The following is a 22,326-nucleotide window of genomic DNA, read 5'->3' as shown; positions in this document are numbered from 1 at the left end:
GCAGGCATTCAGCAGCAACTCCTTGGGATGTGTTATGATTTTTCTGGGACTCACATGTCAGGCTCTTTTTAAATTTTTATTTGTTTTTCCTCTGTGCTCTTCCTAATAGTGTCTTTTTAAAAATCATTTTTCATTCACCTCTTCTCTAAATTTATTCTTTGTTTTATCTGTTTTTACTCTATAGTTTAGCTCATTAAATACATCTTCATTTAAATTATCAAGCATTTAGTCCTGAATTCCTTTTTTGGCCCGTGTTTACAGGTTTCACTTGTTTTAATGACAGTTCCTATCTTGCTTTCTTTTTTTTGAATTATTAAAAGTCCTCTCCACTGGAGCTAGAAGATGGCTCTGTGGTTAGGGATGTAAACCCTTCTTCCAGAAGACCCAAGTTTGTTCCTAAAACCCACATCAAGCACTTCACTGCTGCTGTAACTGCAACATCAGAGGATCCAACACCCTCCTTTGGCCTCTGTGATTCACCTGCACTCTACACTGGTACACATAATTAAAAAATGAAATTTAAATTGTTTTTAAAGTCCTTTAACATATTTGCAATAATCATTTTAAGATTTTGTTTTGCTACACCCAGTTTCTGGACCATCTTAAAGTGGATTTTTTGGTATATCACCAAAAAAAAAAAAAAAAAAAAAAAATAACTAATTATGAGGAAACAAAAAAGACCAATAATTTGAAATGTAAAGTCAACAGAAAAAACTTTTATAATGCAGAACAATAATCCCTTCAAAGATTATCAATACAGATGGGAATATGGAAAACGTGACTTATATAGTTAATTGGAACCTATTAAAGAGTAAAAAGCTCCGTCAATTATTAAGGTAATTTTAGTTGTAAATTAGCAGAAATTGGAGTTTCTAATTGTATCAAGACCCCACCTCACAAGCAGAAACCCTTAAATCCAACAAGGAGGAAGTAAAATGCTTGCAGGTATCTGGACCATATAGGTCGTATTCACTGGGTCCAAACTGTGTTTAATTAGACCCCCAGGACGACAGGAGTTGTCTTGTTTGTGTAGGAGACAGCAGTCGAGGAGTAGGAGCCCATCAAAAACAACAGCACAAACTTAAGATTCTCAATGAACCAAAATTAGGATAACTAGGCCCACAGCTCCTGGAAAACATATTTTGGTAAATTATTTTGAAAAAAACTTTCTTTCTTTTTTTTTAATAATTCCTTGAAAAGGTTGTGAATACGTTTTTTTACCATACTTGGCCACCCACTCGCTCCTAGATCCATGCCCCTCTTCCCTACCACCAACTTTGTGGCCTTGTGCTTTATGATTTGTGCTGCCTATAAACTCTTGGATTTATGGTCTTCCCCTAGAGTATAATCAATCACCCTACCAGTTGCCACACCCTATATAGAAAGCTGACTCTACCTCTCTCTGCAGCTTTTAACTTGCCAATACCTCCTTAGTGAGGCATGAGATTTCAAGTCCACATCCACTTTCCATGACAGGCTTTATCTGGCTTGAGTTTGCACAGATCTTGTTTATGCTACTACAACTGTTGGGATTTTAAAGTTGCAATTACCCTGTTGTGTCACACACACACACACAAAAAAAAAAACCCACACTCTTTTTGTAGTCATCCGCTGCTTTTGGCTCTTACACTTTTATGCCCTTTCTTGCACTGTGACCCCTATAAGTTGGGAAGAGGATGTGTGATATAGATGTCTCCTTTAGGGCTAAGCAGTCCCTAATAATAGACTTTATTTGTTAGCCTATATTATCTAACAGGGACAAACATTGATCTGATGTAGTGTAACTCTGCTTAGATTTCTTTTTATATGTGTGTATGTATTTTACCATATGACTTTTTCAAAATGTCTTTAGTGTTAATTATTCCTTTCCTTATTCCCTCTTCTACCCTGCTCAACTCTACCTGACCCTCATTTAACCAATAAACTTCTATTATTCCTCTACCAAGCAAACAGTGGCTCAAGATTGATTCATTGATCATGTTGGTTCACTAGGAGGTCAATGTAGGATGAAGGAGGATCATGAGTTCAAAACTAGCATGTACTCCATAAAGAAACCCTGTCTTAAATGCACACACACGTGTGTGTATGTGTGTGTGTGTGTGTGTGTGTGTGTGTGTGTAAGAGAGAGAGAGAGCAAAAATTACCTTAAAAGAACAATAAGAGCAATCTTCTCAAGAAAGGATTAAATCCAAAGAATAGTCTATTTTTGAAGTGCTAAGAGATTTTAATGCAAATCTTATATGAATAAAGATTTTTTAAAAATCCTTTGAAAGTTTTAAAAATAAGTTTTTGAATAACAAAATAGAAGCAAATACCAGTGCAAAAAAGAAAAAAACATAAGAGGAAACCTAAACTATAATAGATAACAAAGAGAATTACTCAATCTGGACAAAAAAAATACTCTAGACAGAAATGTCAAATTGCTGGAATAAACGATGATTACAAAAAAGAGAGTCCATTTCAACAAGTAATAAATATCAGCTGTAGATTTAAACAACAGCAATGGCTTGTAGCCTTTCTACATATGTAGTATTTAAATAGATAATAATAACAAAATCAAAGGCAGGAATAATCCACAGAACTGACAGGAAGCACCACAAAAATTCTAAAACCAATATGTCATGGCAGAAGTCTAAAAGATAAATGGTATGTGATCTATAGCAATTACAAAAATAAAATTAAGATGCTATACACAAAGAGAAATATAGCAAAAACCAAAGCAATCTGTCCAATGCCCTGGCCTGCGGGGATTCGTCGAGACCTTAGGGAAGGAGGCGAAAGAATGAAAGGACAAGAGACACAAAGAATGGGAGCAAGTCTAGGGTTCTGATCAAGCTCTGAAACTTTAATTCTGGGGGCAGGTTATAAAGACACAGCAAACCTTTTTTGTATATTCTTGAAAGCTATGCAGTTATCATCACTTAGTACCCTCTGGTAACCAAATCCTCAGATGCTCAGATGTCTTATCTAAAATAGCTAGTATTTGCTCATAGCCATTGCACGCTCTTCTGTGCACTTTAAGTCATCTGTATGCTGCTTATAATATCTCATACCCTGTAAATGCTGTGCCAACAGTTGTTAAACTGTGTTCCTTAGGAGCAAGTGACAAGAAGACATCTATACATATTTGGTTCACACACAACTGAAAAATACTTTAGATCCAGCCTTTGTCAACACTGTAAATGTAGAAACCACATATATGAAGGATCAGCTGATGCTGAAATGCAGGTTTAAGGTTAAGCTTACCAAATATAATATCATTTTTTATTTGTGGTTTTTTTTAGCATTCCAACAACATGCCTCTGCATCATTTTTACCCCATGTGTTCTCAAAGCTCTTATTAGTAAACTTAGGTCACTTTGAACACTTGGGTGAGGTAAGAAGATGAGGAGATCAACTGTGAATCTGCCACTTAGGCACCTTATGTATGAACTGATCACAACAAAACAAGAAATAGACTCAGCATCATGAACGGGGTTCTTCTTTGCTGTCTTATTCACCATTTACCCAAACTAGAGACTTTAATATCAGCCTTTATACCAACATGCACACAAACACACATACCCCACACACACATACACACACATCCTTCATGTAAGCTTTCCAACCAAGGCCATAGTTCTACAGACATATTTTTAGTCATTTAGATCCTGTTTCTGCTTCCTCACTTCATTATCATGGTCATCATAGTCAATCTATTACTACACTGGCCTTTATCTCCCTCTTAGAATATACTTATCTGCCATTAAGTCCAGGAATTTCGAATCTCACCACACCACCTCCAATTTTCCAATCCTGAGTGTTTCACATAGCTGGCTAAGTAAACATCTGTCATCTTGCATGTCACATAGGCTTATTAGGTCTAGTTCTCTAATGACATCACTGGCTCTCTCCCTGTGTCCTTCCCATGTGCATATGAAGACCCCCAAACTTGGGAGACCCTTCCTCAAGTCTCAGGAAATCACAACCACCCAAAACCACAAGAAACCATACCTGGATACAATCAGCAGAGGTTTATTGGGGAATTGGCTAACCAAGGTCAAAACTGCTCATCCTCGCAGGAACAGAAATTTGACAAAAGGCCACCAAGCTAAGGGGTTTCTTTTATAGGGAAAGGAAGGAATTTTCACAAGGTTACACATGATTGGTTGCTTTACAAAGTTTGAACACCAACAGATTGTAACACTGGAAAGACCAAGGGGGCGGGGGGCTAACCCAGAACAGTGGAACATTTCAGAGGAACCTACCCCAAACGATCATTACCAACTATTTCAGATAAACTATTTTTCACTTCTTCTGGCTATAGCCCCACCTAGATGGCTTGCATTTTTCTCTGTGTGTCTTCCTGCCTTGGGCTTTTTCCACTCACAGGTGGGGTCTATTCCCTGAGGCTTGAGGAATGTAATCCAGTAAGTGTCCTCTGATTCAGGGATAATGTCCTCCACCCAGAATTTGTCCTGGGGCAGTGAAGGTCTGAAATCTTATTTTCAGTTCCGTGTTCTGGAACCTGCACTTTTTCTGCCCAGGTCTAAGGGCAAAGAAAAAGTCTACATATTTCATAAAATGGTCTTTACAATTTTTTACTCTACACATAGCCATACAGTCACTTAAAGAAGCTATACTGCAGTCTTCTGTAAGCTTCAGTTTGCACTCTGTATTCATAGAATGCTGGCTTCTTCCTCTTCCTAAAAGACCTGGTACAAGCATCTCCTGAGAAGACTGCATGGGGCTTTGCTCCACCCCCATTTTTTGATCTTTACACGAAACTCTCTAATTTTTTTTTTACTCTAATCATTTAAAATTATCACATTAAATGCCTTAAATTGTTAATCTCATTTAATGCGTACAACAACCCAACAAGGCAGGTGTCTTAATTAACTCATTTTTTCTGAATAAAATGAACTTTATGTCAGAAAGCTCATCCAAAGTCTAGTTTCAAGTATCACTAAGATTTCGATGCTTATCCACCTGACTCTGGCTCCTGGTTTTATCACAATCTGAATGGATCTCCTTTATCACACTGTCTCTGCCCATGGATGGACAATAACTTTGCAGATGAGTAGACAGGACTATGGGAACCTCAGCTAAAGAGTTGTGAATTTTTTGTAAAGATAATGCCATACCAGTGTGCTCTCTGACACAGAGGGAGGGCTTTTGTAGTGTGTTAGAAGTCTCTGAGTCCTCTGTAAAATGCCACGAACATCATTCATTACTATTATTAAAGGTTATTGAATAATTTCATGGTAAGATGAGAGACAGGGTTATAACAGAAAATACTTGTGTGGCTTGCTGCTTCTGTGGCCATTCAAGTTGCAGCATGCGTCTATGAGAAGCATTAGCAGTTATGTAAGGAAGGGCCACTTCCAACTTCTAAACCACCATGAAAACATGCTAAATCGGATGTTTTCTTGATGGATACCTTACTTCGTTTCTGCTTTGGTTTAAAATGTGTTTGTGAGCATTGATTGAACACAACTTACTAAAGGAGGTAGGATGTTTACCAGATCCTTTATGACCCATTGAGCCAGAGTGTGAAAAAGCTCTAGAGCAATCCACAGCTTAGACAGGTAGATGGGTGAAAGACTTTGAACAGCAACAAGGAAAGCACCCAAAGCCACTAGCCACAGTGACTCCAGTGGTAGGGACTGAGCTGAAAAGTCTGTCTTGTAGATAGGCCCCTTTCCAATGGGGAGCCAGTAGGCAGTGATTACTTGATTCCCACACACCTGTGAAACACAGTCTCAATTCAACTCTGAGAAAGAGGGTACAAGCATCATTCTCTACCACCCCCACCACCACCCCCAAATCAATAATATGTCTAATTTAAGTGCCAGCCATTAAACTCGTACCATCTTCTAATCCTAGGCCTAGGCTTCTTCCCAGCTGGAGAACACAGCTGGAGGGGCATCTAGGTGCCAGAGATTTCCTGACAATGGTTTCAGTGTCCCATCAAGTAATGAAAAGTCCAGAAAGCCTTTCTTCTCTTTCTCTTTCTATCACCATCTAAGGATAGAACTCAATAGGCTAATGTTGGTAAAATACCTTCTAGCATCTAACAGAAACAGAGTGCAGAGTTGGGGACAGTACTATCATCTCATGTAGAAAGCATGGGGACACACTGTTCTTGAGCCATTAACTCATTACTTAAGGATCCATGGGTCCAAGACTAGATAAAGTCCATATTGGGTAATTCCAACACACAAGATCAAGGGAGGAAACAGAAGAAAGATGCCAATGGGGGGATGGGGAGACAGGGCAAGAGTACACAGACAGAATAGTGCTTCAGAACAGCATGTATCTGAACCAGTACCCTAACCACCCTCAGAATGCAAGACACAACATGGACACCACTAATCTTCTCAACATCACAGCAAGAGGCTTTGACAAGAAGGCGTTCAGTCATCTACTCGACCACCAAGCCTGGAATGCCCAGGTGCCATTTCCAGGAACAGCCACCTACAGAAATGTTGAAAGTTGTGTTCCCAAAATGTAGTTGGCACAAATAGACCCATCCATATGGGCTGGCCATGATGCTGATGAGTGGGCAGGAGTGCCCTCAGTGATAGAGAAGCCCCCTGGGTATTCAGAGGGAGCCTGTGGACTTATGACTATCCAACGACCACCCAGACCTACCTAACTTCCAGTCAGCATGGCTCTGTGAGCCTGGCTGGTATTTAGAGACATAGTCCACAGAAGAGAAGAATCTTTCTGGGTTGCTTCATAGAGCCTGTCCATTTAAAGGCAGCAGCATTGCAAAGAAGTGGAACTGCCAAGGACTTATATTTTTTTAGGCAAGAGAAGGAGGGGGTAAAAAATAGCAGCACACAATTAGGGTGCTGCGGAACCTCTGCACAAACTGATGAATAAACCAGCCCTTGACAGCTTCCCCCACTGCTGCCGACAGGATAATTGTGTCTAATTTCTTAATTTTAATGCCGTTGTTGCATTTGGCTTCTGCTAATGAGATGTAAATATGTGTTGCGGTTTGTGGATTTGTTTAATTGCAGGGTAGCTAAACTGCGATTGGCCGGAAGGTTAGTCTTTTATTTATATATTTTTATTGTTATATGCCCCTAAGTGGCAAAGAAAGTGTAGCTGGGGAAGCTGTGGCTGCGGTTCCCTGTTTTCTCTTTTCCTTGCTCTTTGAGAGAGACAGGGAAAGACAGAGTACTTGGGAGGGCAAGTCTGAAGGTGGGAAGGATAATGAAGAAGAAAACTCCTGATAACGTCTCTCGTGGGCCAGCCATAACTTTCTTAACCAGATTGACTTAAACTAAGAAAAAGAAAGTGGACCTAAAGCTGGACCTCATGCAGTGTGGACCATCAGGTGGGACCCAAGTCATTTGTAAAGTAGCATCGTTGGCAATAGAGTACAAGACTCCAAAGGGTAGGGATACAGTAAGAGAGGAAGACATTGGCTTGGTCTCTGTCTCTGTGCAGACCCAGAAAAGCGCATTAAAAACATTTTAATTAGCACACAGAACAAAAACATATCATTACAACATTTTCAACAAAGTTATATTGTAATAAATTCTCCTTCACAATCACTCTCCATGGAAAAGTATCTGAGCCAGCCCAGAGAGAAATACATCATGGGTACTGAGACAATGTCAAATCTCTGTAGACACACTGCCAAAACTCAGCACTCATACCTCTGTCTAAGATCTTGCCAGGAAAGAGTTATCCTCAGAGCATCTTACAGATAGATGGGCATCACTGCCAGAAACAGTGTAACCTCTTCTAGTGACAGCTGAGTGGCTTCATAGGGAGGTGTCAACCCTATATGCTGGTGTGCTAGTTTCTTTGGTTCATTAATGTTTCTCTTTCCATTTTCCATAATGCTGGCACACAGACAAATGGCCATTGCCAAGACTAGGGCACCATGCTATTTGAACCTTCGTGCACCCTGTAAGAGAAATAATCTTTGCTTTGTAAATGATCTGGCCTTATCCTGGCTTGCTAAAGCAGCACAGGTGAGCACTCATCAACCCTTCAGTCTTTCTTCTCTCTGCATTCCTGGGTCAGTCACCCACCTGCTAGCTGGGATAAAGGACCATAGCAGAAGATGTTGTTGACAAGCATTGCGTAAAATTACCAATGCAAGTGGTGAAAATATACAGCATTGATGGCTTAGGAAGGATAGATGAAAACTATATCAAGCTAGGCGCATGAGGATTTGTGAGCAAGACAGTCTCCTCAGCCAGCTAGGCAGGGTTGTATGATCATAGCTCCAGAATGGTTCATTTTGCCTACCACACCAGAGGCTGATGCTCTCTAGGCTGGCTATCTTTATGCCCAGCTCCATAAGCCTAGGGGTTATTAAGTGGACTTGGGTAGAAATTTACTCACACATAAGACCTCCTGACATACACAAGAGTAAATGTCCATTCAATTTAGCAGAAAGCCCCATTTTTACCATCCTTTGAGTATGATGTCTTTCCATCTTAGATATCCATTGGTATTACAAGAGAACTTTCCCACGCCAATACCTGAGACCTACTACAAATCTAACCTGTTTATCTCTAGGTTTCATGTCTGGGAATCATCATTCTTGTTGTTTGTTTTTAAAAGCTTAAAAGAATAACTACCTGGCCTTAAAAGGATTCCTCTCAAAAAGGGCACTGTAGCTCAGAATCCACAAGGCAGCAAGTACTTAGCCTCTGAAGCTGGTAGGTAACTAAGAGCCTATGATGGGATAAAGAAGAGGAGCAGGAGAGAACTCAGTGCCTCCACTAGACTCAATAAAATTCTCAGCACATTCACGGTAGGTTTTAAGGAGGGGAAAGAAAAGGGAGTGGAGTGAGAAATGCTGAGTCAAAGTTTCGGCAAGAGGTTTATTGACACCTTACCTCTGCATCACACGGGGGAATTTGAGACCTTAGAAATAAATCAGAGTATCTACTTTTAAAGGTCTCTGAAGAAACAGGAAGTCTTGCACAGTAAGGAAGAAGACTTAGTTAAAAGGTGACCTGTGCCATGGGAGATAGGAGGGAATCGGGGCATACAGGACTGTAGGACAGTCGGCACACTCCGAGTACAGGAGCTGGTTAGTATGTGGTTTGTGCGACATGAAGATAGCCAGGCTGCTTTCAATACCTGGCTGGCAGGGGCACTAGGTTTTTCTTACCTCACTTTTAGCCCTGTCTGCCTAGGTCCTGGTGACATAGAAATCCTGTGCTCTCTACCAATTTGGAGCAAGGAAGACGGCTCCTAGTGGAGTTGAGGAAGAGAATGGAGCCTTCTGCTCTGGGAAGATCTCCCATCTGGTGTAGGTATCAGGAATAGGCTGCTGTCAGGGCCACACCTGCAATAGGTCCAGTGTTCAACAGCTACTCGTGGTAGAGAGATACAGTACATGAGAACTGAGTACATTTGTGTGGAAGTCAGTTGATGACTGATGATATGCCAACTTGCAACTTGGGAATATGCCCACAAAGAATATTGTCAGCACCAACATTTGTAGTTTAAATGAGCAGGTTGGTGTGATGCATGCCTTTCATTCCAGCACTGGGGATGCAAAGGCAGGCATATCTGTGATGTTTGAGGCTGGCCCAATCTACAGAGTGAGTTCTAAGATAGCCAGGACTACACAGAGAACCCAATCTCAATAAACCAACCAACCAATCAAACAAATAAAGAGAAACAAAGAGTGCTGATGTTTGTGCCTCTAGTTTGTAAGGCATCATCTATGAATTGTACAGTCTATGGAGTTGGTGTTCTCTGACTGTGTCCAGGGTGTCATCAAGATTGACTAGTTTTCAGAACAGTAAATGCCAAAGTTCTTGGTCCATAGCTTATGTCCATAAGCTACAGTTTCTGTCCTCTACCACAGCAACCCTCACCCTGTATTAACTTACCATGGCGGCATAAGTTATAATACATCTTTCTTCATAGTTACTCATCCCTGGCCTGGGGTCAGCTAACTACACCGAATTGCAACCTATACCTTGACCCATTAGCTAAACTCTGGTCTTTCCTTTCCCTCCAAGACACTGCAGTGCACTGAGGGCCCTGAGGGATAGGAAAATGTAATTCAGAGGTCTAGAACATAACCATGGTCTCTATTTTTCCTGTATGATACTGAGGACAACCCTTCAAGGGCTATGGGTTGTGGTTTCTTCATCTATAAGAGAAAGAAGTGGCATGAGATAGTCTCAGAGGCCTCATTTGTTTGGATTAAACATGGATCACAGTGAACTAGTAACAAGACAGGAAATTATCGCTTTAGGGGTCAATATTACTTTTATATGCACCTAGCCATCACAAATATCTGCAATTTCTATTGATCTCTAAAACTTTTAAGCTGCACAGTGGCCTGAAGGCTTGCTAAATCTGTCTTATCAACTTCACATATTCAGCTTCTGGAGGCAGAATGATGTTAGGAACTGAGTTAGTGTCCCTGGTTAATGCAGAACAGCTGGGAGCTAAAACAGAGATTAATATGGTCTGTGGATAGAAAGGCAGGGTACAGCATCTGTGATGAGTATTCTGGGGTTTCCCAGTGGAAGCATTTTTGTGGATAAGACTTGCAGGCCAAAGCACAGTAGATAGCTCCAGATCGTGAACTACTGAACACAAAATTGAGTGCACAGAATAGAACACAGGGTGCATCATGTGGATGAGTAAACTGTAAATCCACATGGTAAGGAATAAAAAAACAGCAGAAAGAAAATGGAAGAGGGTGTAACCGTAAATATTGGATCACAGTAAAAGTGGCTCTGCAAGCTTTGTCTCTAGTTCCTGAGGCATTTAAATCAGAAATGTCAGTGTACTTGTGTGCCTTAACCATGTATCTGGAAGTTCTGTTTTTGTTTTATGTTTTTTTTTATTATATTTTTTTATTTTCAAAGTGAAAACCTATGTCCTAGGACTCCTGCCCTCATTATGACTACACATAAACATCAATCCCAAGTCAATAAAAACTCCCCTCTAATGGGAAACACAAGACTACAATTTTCAATCCCCAGTCTTAGTGCCAGAACCTACTATGGATGCTCACCTCTGAGCATCCACCAGAGCAACCTAGGCATCCTCCCTTTACCCCTGGGCTTGGGGATGAGAGGATCACTCCAGCAGCTGGGGAGGGTCTGCTGTCAGGTAGCATGTAGAGGAGAAGAGCACACAGAGGGGAGAAGGGCCATTCTTCCCAACCAGATGGGATGTAGAATCATTATGGAAATGTGCCTCTAGTGCTAGGTTGAGGAACGAAGAACAGTTGTAATCTGTGGGAGGCACCATTGCATAGACTGGAGTTCCTGCATGGAAGAAGCAGGTGAGTACAAGTGTGGGTCTCTGGACACAATGTGACCAGCTGAGCTGCCTTACCCTCCTGATCTCATCCACCATGGTGAACAGCACACTTACATTGTGAACCCAAATAAACCCTTGTGAACCCAAATAAGCCCTCCCATGATCTGAATCTGTCTGGAGTTTGAGCAAAGCAACAAAGAAAATAATAGAAAATATCTTGCTGTTCTAGTTTCTTTGGTTTAAAGATTTATTTTATTTTATTTTATTTTATTTTATTTTTGTATATCTGTGTCCACCGGCACGTGTGTCTGTGGGTATTCACAGAGACCATCAAGGGTGTCAGATTCCCTGGAGCTGAAGTTGTAACCTTCTGTGAGCCACCCAACATGAGTGCTGGGAAGCAAACTCCAGTCCTCTGGAACGACACCAAGCAAGCAGTCTCTCCAGCCTGTTGGGTTTGTTGGTTGGTTGTTTGGTTGGTTTTTAAAATAAATGTTCTGTCTTACTCCCTTTTTAATTAATATGACTTTGGGGGTGCCTAAAAATTGAGCTTTATGCAAACTTCTTATTTATGTTCTATAAGTCTTCTTGATTCAGAATATTTTATCTTCCTCTTATCATAATCAGCAAGTCTATACTGACATGTTGTTATTTACCAAAACTCCATAGTCTAGGGAGGGGCTCACAGCTGATGCTGTATGTTGTATGGGTTTAGACACAGTGCTTCTCAACCTCTAGTCATGACCTGTATAGGGTCACATATCACATACCCTGCATCTCATGTATTACATTATGATTCATAAGAGCAGAAAAATTACAGTTATGAAATAGTATTTAAAATAATTTTATGGTTGGGGGGTCACCACAACGTAAGGAATTATGTTTAGGGGAAGAGCATTAGGAAGGTTGAGAACCACTGGTTTAGACAAAATGTAAAATGACATGAGTCCTCCTTTACAGTAACAGCTGGAATAGCTTCCCTTTCCTTTATATATCTTTCTTGTCTCCCAAGTTCCTCAAGGCCAAGGAAAAATCTCTACTACTAATCTGTCTTTTCTGAAATGTTCTTTGGGTAGAATTACATCAGCTATGGCTCTTTCCATTATTTGACAAAATTCCTCACTTATCTCTTTTGTGACTTGATATCTCTTTTTAAAATTAAACCACTGAATATGTTTTTTTAATGCCACAATTTATCCATTTACTTGTTGAAGAGCAAATCGGTTGTTTCCAACTCTACTTAATTATGAATAAAGATTCCATTGAAATCACGCACAGGACTTTTGCTTACAGAGTTCTCAACTCCTTTGAGTTGAATACTGAAGACATGCTTGCCAGATCATAAATCTGTGGTTTTGAATACAACAATGAAACTATCTTCCAAAGTAGCTATACCAGTGACTCCACCAGCAGCGAAGAAGCACGATGGTTGCTCCACATCTTGTCAGCATTGGTCACTATTGTGGATCTTACATTCTTTTTAGTGAGTTATCATGTGGCTCTGTTCTGCTGGCAGTCCTCTGGTGGTATGTGATGCCTAGAATCCAATCATGATCTTAGCTCCATCTGTGCACATAGTTTGTTGGTGAGTTGTCTGTTGTACTCTCCTGGCCATGCTATGCTTAGCTTGTTTGTATCCTTATCATTGACAAGAGTTTTCATACATTTCAGATGTGAGCCCTGAATCTGATAAGAGTTTTACAAAGATTTTTCTCCCAGCCCATGACCCCTGTGTTCATTAGTCTGTGTCTTTCACAAAGCAGAAATTGTTTTTATGTGTATCATGGTAAATTTGTTGGTATGTTCTTTATGTATCGTGTTTTGGGCATTGTGGGTAGCCAGCACCAAATAACAGGTCACTTAGGTTGTCTTCTGTGTTTCATATTCTTTATATTCGTTCAGTGTGAATACAAATTATTGATTTTTGCTTCATTTTGTGAATAGTAGAAGATATTTTATGTTTGTTTATGAATGTTTATGTGTTCTAGCACTGCTTGTTGCAAAAGGTATCATTCTACACTCAATTAATTGACTTTGCTCTTAACAAAGACTTACCTACTGTGTTTGTGTAGGTCTATAGTAGGACTGAACATCCTACTGTATTGATTCACTGGTCTATTCTTGTCAGTCTGACAGTGTGCATTTCAAAACCAGATCATGTTGCCAGGCTTGTTGCTACATAAATTTAATCCTAGCACTCAGACAAAGAGACAGGCCGATCTTTGTGAATCCGTAGGCTTAGATTTTTCTCTAAGATTTAAGTTCTAGAATGATTCAACTTCCCTTCTATCCTACCAACTAGAGGTAGGGGAAAAGAAGGTTTATAGGAAAAGTGAGCTTTGGACCTGTTTAGAAGTAGGTCTTTGGGGGCAATTTCAATCTTCGTTGTCAGGATATCAGCAGTCCAGTCCAATAACAAACACCAAACAGGAATCAGTAGCAGTGGCTCGATCCAGCTGAATCAGCATAAATCAAAGGAAGTGGCAAGAATCAGCCAGAATATCATGAGAAGTTCCTTGACGAATTTTGCTTTATGAACTGAACACCAGCAAAGACCTACAAAGACTGCAAAGACCTGCAAAGAAGAGTTGCATGACCATCGATGACCAGTGAAGTGTTACATGGCTAGAGAATTCTATCAAAGCGTTGCAAGACAAAGCAATGCAAGAGTGTCCTTTCATTGTCTGTGAGGTTCTACTTATACTCTTTCCAAACATAGCACCCTCCCAAGCATCTGCTTCAGCAAAACATCCTCTCACAAGACAGCTTCCAGACAAACATCACATGACACAACTGAGTGTCCAAAGAAACCAGAAATTTTCACTTCAAATTCCAAGTTTAATATTTAGTTCCAAGGACTAAATATTAAAATTAAAAAGAAAAAAAAACAACAAAAAAAAAAAAAAAAAAACCAACAAACAAAAATCAACAACAAAAAAGCCCCAGGTAGTAGCGTTATTACTTGCTGGACCTACGATTGACATTGTAAATGAGACTGTACACCAAGTAGAAGTGAGCTGACATGTTAATAATATCATGTATTTCTGTGTATGTGTGCCATATGTACTTATTTATATCTTTTAATTCTTTCATGAGATTACTGTAGTTTTCTCACACAGATTTTGGTTGATTTCTCGCCTAACTGCTGATTTCTGGTGCCATGCAAATGACATTGCAATTTTTATTGAGAGCTCCAGTCGCTCTTCACTTTTACATAAAGATGTGTTTACATTTCTTGTGCCAACCTGCTGTCTTATAAACTTGCTATAACCATTTCTTAGTTTCAGGACTTTGTGGTTATTTGACTCATAATTTTCTACATAGATAATCATAATCATGTTAACTGTGGATAAAGTTTCATCTCTTACAAATATGTATGCTTTCTATATGCTTTCCTGGTTTAATTGCATTGAGATTCCCAATGCAGTTTATTGCTATTTTTGAGATTGAACTTTTAATTATATTTCTTCTTTCCCTTTCCTCCCTCCAAACCTTCCCACATTGTTATATATAAGTATTTGGATTTACATACATATCCCCAAATATAACCTGTTGAGTTACATAATGTTACTTGTATCTATGTTTTCATAGCAAACGCTTTGGCACTGGAATTGCCAATTGCCAATTGATGTGATCTTCCCTAGGGAGGATCATCTCTCCCATCTTAACTTTACTCAGTTGCCTGAAATTCTTTGTGTAGGGCTAAAGCCTTGTGGGCTTTTTCTCATAAAGTTTGGCATAATTGTCTTCTCTTTATTCAGCTCACATTTGTTTGGTCATGTTGGTAGATATTATAGGTACAGCTTCTGATGTTACCAGGAGACCCAATCTCATAGCAAAATCCCTGATCCTCTAGCCCTTACAATCTTTCCATCCCTCTTCCTTGATATTCCCTGAGCCTTAGGCAGGAGAGTGTTTTGTAGCGGTACATATTGGGACTGCACTCCGAAACTCTGCATATTGGTTAGTTTTAGATTTTTGTAGTCTTCTCTGTTGCTAAGAAAAGATTCCTTGATGAGAGATGATGACTGCATTTATCTATATGTATAAGGACAAATCTTCATAAATTCTTGTTAAGGATTATGCTGGTTTAGTGAATTAGTGGTTGTAGATTATCTCCCAATAATCATGGTTTCACTAGCAGTGATTAGTTAGTGAGATTTCTTAAATACAATTAGAGATCTGTTGGCTCCAGTACAGTGTGAAAAGCAGTACTAGGTGAAACATTTTGCTTCTGCTCCTGAGATCAGTAGAAAAGCTTCAAATTTCTTACCTTTGCATATAATATTGGCAGTGTGTTTTGTGTAGTGTTCTTGACCATGTTTAGGAAGTTCTCGCTATTCTTTATTTGCTTGAAGATTTTTATTATGATGAGATATTAGATTTTGTTAAATTCCTTTGCTTGAATATTAACATAATCACATGAATTTTCTTCTTTAGCACTGACATGATGAATAGCATCCATTATCGTCACATGTTGAACCAGTCTTGCATGTATGAAATATGTTCAAATTGGTCATGGTATATATTTTTCTTATATATTGCTGTACTGAATTCATTAATCTTTTTTTGAGAATTTTTACATGTATATTTATGAGGTGTGCTGATCTGTAGTAATTTCTTTATATGAAATCTTTATCTAGATCTGTAGTAATGTGTTTATCCCATTGAATATTAATATGATGCCCTCGTTGTACAATGAGTTAGAAGTACTCAGCCCTCATGTTTGTTGATTCCATGTGTTTGCATTAAACTGATCTTGTATCAGGAATATATGAAACGGGCTGGAGAAATAGGTCTATGGTTTAGATCACTTGTTTCTCTTGCAAAGGATCCAGGCTCCATACATAATACCTATATAGTAGCTCACAACCAGCTATAACTAAGCTCTGAGGGATCTAAGGCCTTCCTGTGACTTCTGCAGTTACCAGGCATATACATACTTACATATATACACATAGGCCAAACACTCATGCACAGAAAAAAGAATAAGTATTTAAAAAATGAAACAACTAGCATTTCTACTGAGCGTGTACAGGCATATTTCTTGTCAGTATCCTAAATATCACAGCACATCTGCTTTCATGGCATTCTGCTATGCTTTCCTTTTGTTTTGGTTTGTCCTCTAAGGCTCATGTGTTGGTAACATGGTCCTGAATATTGAAAGGATCCCTGTGGTCATTGAGGAAGACGCTGCCCTTGGAAGTCATCATAAGAGGAAGTGAGCTGTTACAAAGCAGCTGTCCTAGCTAATCACACTCCCTGGCTCTCCTTGTAGCCATGTGATCTTGTCTTCATATGAACAGTTACTATGATATAACCCGACATGTGAAGCAACCAAGGAAACCCTCACTAAAAGCACTACCATGCCTTTTAAAACCATTTTAGTCACTAAAACTTTGAGCTAAACAGAACTCTTTTCTTTGTGAGCCATCCAGCCCTGGGTGTTTTATTACACCAAAATAATATATGCTGTATTAGTAAAGTTCTTTAAAGCATCTCTCTCTCTCTCTCTCTCTCTCTCTCTCTCTCTCTCTCTCTCTCTCTCTCTCTCTGTCTCTCATAGAATATAGTGAGAATTTTTACATATATATTTGTGTGGTGTGCTGACTGTAAAACCTAAGACTAATGCTCCAGGTACTTAGAGGAAAATCAAATATATATTAAAAGGGGGGATTTATTATTAGACTGGCTTATAGAGTATGGTCCAGGTAGTCCAATAATGGTTTACTCATGACAGAAAAGCCAAGAATTCAATAGGTTTTCAGTCTACAAGGATGGATGTCCTCATGAGTGTGGATAATGGGAACACTCATCCATTGCTAGAAGGAGTGAAAATTGGTACAGCCACCATGGAAATCAGTGTGGTGGTTCCTCATGAAGATGGGAACCAATCCATCTCAAGATCCAATTATACGTACCATTCTTGGGGATATACCAAAGGATCCTTCATTCTACTATAAAAACACTTGTGCCACCATGTTCACTGCTATTCTATTCATAATAGTCAGAAACTGGAAATATCCTACATATTGGTCAATAAATGAATGCGTAAGAAAAATGTGTTATATTTACATAATGGAACATTACTCAGCAGTTTAAAAGTTAAATAATGAAATTCACAGGTAAATGAATAGAACTGGAAAAAAAAAACCGTCCTGAGTGGGGTAACTCAGACCCAGAAAGAAATATGATACATTTTCACTTATATGTGGGTCTTACCTATTAAGTCATTGATAAGCAAGCTATAATCTGTATAACTAAGAGTTTAGGTAGAGTAAGAGACTAGGTGGGAGGGAGGGATCTCTCTGGGAAGGGGAAGTATAATAGATAGTTAATGAATGGATTTGGAGCAGGGGCCTGGAATTGGAGGATCAGATAAGGAAGGGGAGGAAAGAGGGGAAAAGGGAGAGCTAAAACTAAATGACATTTGAGGGATCGTATCAAAACCTAATAAAGTAGAAGCTTCATAAAATATGTACATTTATGAAGACTATCTAAAAGAAATTGTCAAATAATAGGGTAAACATATCCACAACTAGACATCTTTCAGCACAAAAATGAAGCTTCCAGTACCAGGAATGGGTTACATCTAATTAAGTTTATGGCCAAAAGGATCTCATGTGAACCCCCAAATAACCCAAGCTATTGCCGAGGCTATTGAAAGCTCTTCACAAACTGATGGTACAGCCCTATTGCTGTAGACAACACCTACACAATTCGCTGAACACAGAGAAGTCAAGCTGGTGCAAGCCTAGAGCCTTCACCCCTACTGACCAGTTCATAGTACTGAAAAGTACTCTGCATGCTACCAAAGGGGAAGGGTAAACGCCAACCAGGCTACACACCCTGTAATCTACAACAGTGACCTGACTGCAAGATATGTCAGTGCAATGGTGGCTAAAGCTTGTGGGAGTGACCAATCAATATCTGATTTGTGTTAAGGCTCACTCCACGAGAAAGAAATCATAGTCAATGCTGTTTGGGTGTCCAAGAATCTAAGACAAGATAGGCCAAGGAGTTAGGAGAAAACCAAACACGATTGTTTTGCTAAAGGAACATAGCAATAAAGCTACTCCTAATGACATTCTGCTATATTCATAGGTCAGTCCTTTGCTCAGCCATTATCAGAGAAGTTTCCTCCTGCAAAGATGGGAACAAATACAGAGACCCACAGCGAGACTATATGCTGAGAGTCAGAAACCTTGGGATACTCATTTCAAAATGCGATATTTTCATTAAATCTCTCCCCCTTGGGGTTCAGGGAAATTTGTGGTTAGCCTTCTCCAAGGGAATCTCCATGGGGAAAGAAACCACTCTAAGGCTAAGCTGCACACACAGCAGTCGATGGCCAACACTCAATAGCATCTTTAGAGAATCTTTGTCTCATAATTAAGTCAGGGCACTGAGTATATATCATAGCTTCTGGTTTTGTGTTTTTATGAGATGTCTGAGTGTGCAAATGTGTGTGCCTCTGCATCTATATGTGTTCCTTGTGCTTTTGCTGTTGTTTTTGGCTCTGCTTGTTGTTTGGTTGTTTTATCCTATTTAAATCTGTTTGTCTTTGTTTCATTTTATTATTATTATTCCTTGGATGCTTCTTTGTTTTCTAATAAGACACAGAATGGGTGCAGACACAGATAAGAAGAGTAGGAGAAACAGGAACTCTATTCAGAATATGCTGTATGAAGAAAATTTATTTTCAATAAAAAAAAATAATACTGGATGTCTCAGTATTCCCAGCCTGGCACTTGAAGAGATGTGGAGCTCTTCAGTCTGTGTTGAAATCCCTAAGGTGAGGACAAGTAGGCAAAAACCAAAGTTTCCAAAGTTTCTTGTGTTGCATTTTATCTGGACTACAATCATAAGGTGGCACCCACACTTAGGATAGGCTTGCATGCTTCAAGTAATCTGATTATGGAAATGTTTCAAGGAGTGGCCAGCATCTTGGGTTTTAGTTGATTCCAGATACTATCAAGTTGACAATCAAGATTAGCCATCACATATATGGTACTGGGTATTATAAGTGATCTATAGATGTTCTGAAGTGTATAAAGAGATGTAGGTTATGTAAATTATTATACTGTTCTATATAATGATATGAGCATCCATAAAGTCACTTCCTCTCATGATAACTACCTAAATCCTTTGTAAGAGTAGCATTCACAGTGACCACATGGCTCTTCTAATGACCAAAGCCAAGATCAAGCTTCCAACATTAATTTAGAAAACAAATAACATCTCAACCATTTAAATAGTTGTAATGCTCTACTGTATAGGGTGTGTATTCAATATAAATGCATATTTGTGTCAAGTTCAGCTGAATGCAAACACATGAAATGTGTGTGTGTGTGTGTGTGTGTGTGTGTGTGTGTGTGTGTGTGTGTGTATGTGTGTCTGGAAGAGTCCTAGAACCACCACTAACTCAATAGAACAGGCATCAGACTTATCAGACTTATTTTCTAGAAGAAATTGCAAAGACCTAGGATGATTTTTCTCTTGAAAATTTTGTAAATTTCCTTGCAAACGCTCCTGGCTTTGTGATTTCTATTTGGGACGGAAGATATAACTGTTCAGTTCCAATAGACGTGTGCTTAGTTAAACCATCTATTTCTACATGAATTTGGGTAAACTTTGTATTTCAATGGCTTCCTCAGTCTTATGTGCCTTTTCAAATTTGATTATCTTTGAACCTTTACATTTTCAGGAATCCATACAAATGGCTTCCTGCTCGTATCTGATATAAGGGATTTGTAAGTATTCTGTTTCTCTTAATTAAGCTAGGAGTGTATTTATCAATTTCATTGATGTTTTCAAAGAGCTGTCTTTGGTCCTGTTGGTTGTCTCTATTGATTTCCCACTTTAAAAATCACGGATTCTTGCTTTACTGTTTACTCTTTGCTGTTAATTTACTTTGAATTTTTTTCCTTTTTATTTTTAGCTTCCTAAGGTAGATACCAAACTTATTAACCTTGAAATTTTCTTTTGAACTTATGCATTCTGTACTAAAAATAACTCTCTTGCCATTAATCCCACTGGATCCCACAGATTTTGAGGAATGGTTTTAATTTTTATTACAATATAGCTTGGAAACTTTCTCCTTGAATCCTGTATTGCTTCAGTGCATGGTTTTTAATGTCCAAGTATTGATGGAGAGCCAGGCTACCTTTCGATGTTTTTAGTTCTTGTTTGTTTGATTGTCTGAGATCATGCTTTTCATGGTTTGGTATTTTTTAGATTTAGTGAGGTGCATTTGAAAGCCCACAATGTTTTCCATCTGGGTACTCATTCCAGTACCCAATGTGTGTGTTTATTGAAATCATCTCCTGATGTCAGCCCATCAGATATACTTAGCTAGTGGTGTTGTCTCCATATCCTCACTAGTCTCCTGCTATTAGATGTGCCCATTGATGATCCAGAAATGCAGTCATAGTGCTGGATTCAACCATTTCCCCTTGCACTTCTATCAAGTTTTATCTTGATAAAACTTGTTTTGTCACTGTTGTTAGGCACAGACATTACTAAGTATTATGTCTCCTAAGAGAACCAACCCTCTTATCATTATTGAACACTTTTATCCCCATCGCTTTGCTTTCTCTGCAGTCTGCTTTTCTGTATATAACTGTGTTAGACGGCCTTCTTCAGATTAACGTCAACACATATCTCCATTCTTTTATTTTTAATTTCTCTGTGTCTTTATAGCTGAACCATATGTCATAGACAATGAATCTACTTGGACCCTATACTATTTTTATTCACCTTGGCAGTCTTTGTCCTTTAATGGTGCAGTTAGGACATTAATGTTCAAAATGCTTACTGATATTTTTATTAAGTACCACGATATCTGGTCTAGACATGATCTTGTATGCCTGCTATCTGAACATTATAAAGTGGAATTTAGAAAATTCAGAGCCAACATGAGCTATTATTTATCTTTTGCCTTGCTTATTTTCATTAGTTTGGGGTGATTTCTTGCAATTAATCCATTTATTCAATACATCTGCCTGTTTCAGAACTTTAATTCTTTTCTCTCTTAAAATATTTAGCCATGAGGTGGTAGCATATGCTTTTAATCCAAGCACTAGGAAGTCAGGGGCAGGTGATATCTCTGTGGGTTAGAGGCCACCATGGTCTATAGAGTGAATTTCAGGACAACCAGAGCTATACAGAGAAATCATGTCTCAAAAACAAAACAAAACCAACCAAACAACAACAAAAAAACCCAGATAGATAGATTAGATAGATAGATAGATAGATAGATAGATAGATAGATGGACAGACAGACAGACAGACAGACAGAAATATTCTCTGAGTCTTGGATGCCAAAAGTAGGTTTGTTTGAAGCTTATATTTTATGTATTAGTGGGGCAGCATGGAACTGTGCAAACATGAGAATGTAACAGGTATATAGAGGACAGAAGACCCTTTCAGGAGTCACTTTCTACCTTGTTCAGACTGAATATCTCTTGTTTCTGTAACATGTGGTACTCCAGGGTACTGACCCCTAATCTGGCTGATGCTCCTGTCTCTACCTCCCTTTTCCTATAAGAGTACACTAAGAGTAAAGATGCTTGAGCTACTGTACTGATTTTCTACATGACTTCTAGGGGTTGTGCTCAGGCCAATAACCTTTCAGCTCAAGCACTTGCCAGCCAAGACATCTCACAGACCCAGGGTTTTGTTTGTTTGGTTGGTTCAGTTTGTTTTATTTTTGGATGGAAGGTCTACACTGTAGTACGGACTGTTCTCATACCCAAAACAGTCCTCCTGCCTCAACCTCCTGAGACTGGGATTATAGGCATGAGTCATCTTATGCCTCTTATTCTGTTTTTATACTTTTTAGATGTGATAATACATTCTGTATGGTTACTCCTTTTTCTTTTAAACCATTAATTATACTTTCAAACTTTTTATCATCTTATTTTAGACATATGATTTTTTTGAGTCTCCATTATGCATTTATAGCTACTTCTACCCCTTTCTCAACTTATGCCACTGCACAAGTTGTGCAGGAACATTATATAGAACATTCCCAACTCCTACTGGCATCCTATCCCTTATCTGATTGTTCGTTGC

The sequence above is a fragment of the Arvicanthis niloticus genome, chromosome 8 (assembly GCF_011762505.2).
Source record: "Arvicanthis niloticus isolate mArvNil1 chromosome 8, mArvNil1.pat.X, whole genome shotgun sequence".
NCBI lineage: Eukaryota > Metazoa > Chordata > Mammalia > Rodentia > Muridae > Arvicanthis > Arvicanthis niloticus.
The sequence above is the reverse complement of the archived record's forward strand: the minus strand, read 5'-3'. Positions refer to the sequence as shown.